This window comes from Trichogramma pretiosum, unplaced genomic scaffold (genome assembly GCF_000599845.2).
Source record: "Trichogramma pretiosum strain Unisexual culture from Peru unplaced genomic scaffold, Tpre_2.0 scaffold608, whole genome shotgun sequence".
Lineage (NCBI taxonomy): Eukaryota > Metazoa > Arthropoda > Insecta > Hymenoptera > Trichogrammatidae > Trichogramma > Trichogramma pretiosum.
This window is the reverse complement of record NW_019641273.1, coordinates 1-1,142: the sequence shown is the minus strand read 5'-3', so window position 1 is coordinate 1,142 and position 1,142 is coordinate 1. Positions and strand designations below refer to the sequence as shown.

Here is a 1,142-nt window from a genome sequence, read left to right as displayed (position 1 = left end):
CGCAACGTGCCGGATAAGCTGAGGAAGCTCGTTCTCGAGGCGGAACAGAAATGATTGAATTTTATCGTCTGATAAATCTGCCAGTCCAAAATTTTTAATAAATTTTAAGATCATAACTTCACTGTCTGTACTGTTTATTTAAGGGCGTATGTCAACAACACGATACAAAAAAAATTCTCCTCCGGCGTTACGATAAACTGTGAATTTTTTCGATTGTGAATAAAAATATGTACAGGAAGAACTTTTGAATGGATATTTAAAAACGACGATTGAAAAATAATAGAACAATAGTAAGCTCAAACATAACCTTTATGAGAAACAATTGAATCGAATAATAACATTCAAGTGTCTGCCTTTCTACAAATTTTGATTCGTGTTCCAACCTAAATATCAGATTAGTCGAGCAACGAGGCAATCAAGTTCATTAATAGCTGTTGAATACTAAGTCGCTGTAATCGGACCCTGCTTTAACGTTGATATTAATTGTGAGTAAGAGTTTTTAAATGAGAGGTTTTTTAAACTTAATAAAACATTTTCAAACAGATGGCCTGGATAGGTACAGCAATATCAGCCGTGAATGCGGTCGCCGGATTACTTGATCCTGTAGCAGCTATCGCAGGGCTCTTTACTGGGACCAGTGGAGCAAAAGAGGTGATAAAAGAAACGCTCGAATGTGTACAGCAAAATGTGACAACAGCCGTGATTGGATGTGTATGTGAGTGTGTTACAGGAATTGCCTTCGTTGGCAGCAACTTCGCAGACAAAGTGAATGTAATGAATGGGACGAACGTTATGCAAAACTTTATTTTCAGTTAATAATTGTTCAATGCCTTGAAGTTATTGCCGTTACCCCGAAAAAATGCTTTGCTCCGCGTACCTCTACATTCCTACTGCTTATATTAACCATGTTTTCAAAATTCTAATTAATTCAAAACTTTGCTAACAATGTTATTGCAATTCCAAAGACAAAACGACCTATCCGCATTAATTTTATGATTAGTATGATTGTTCTACTTTTCCCTACGCTCGTTCAAGTTACTCAATGTATTAATAAACAACAGCAGTTTCCATATAGAACTAATTTAGTAGAACATATGTATTTACTTAAAATAACCAAGTCTGGATAAATATTCAACAACTAA

At 35.3% G+C, this 1,142-nt stretch overlaps 1 long non-coding RNA gene across 1 annotated transcript; it reads left to right on the top strand.

The window, feature by feature from the left end:
• The first annotated feature begins 28 nt into the window (after positions 1-28).
• Positions 29-1,047, top strand: LOC111693539. The gene is made up of 2 exons (XR_002763427.1): positions 29-485; positions 544-1,047. It is a non-coding gene; the product is annotated as an uncharacterized LOC111693539 (long non-coding RNA).
• Positions 1,048-1,142: the final 95 nt, after the last annotated feature.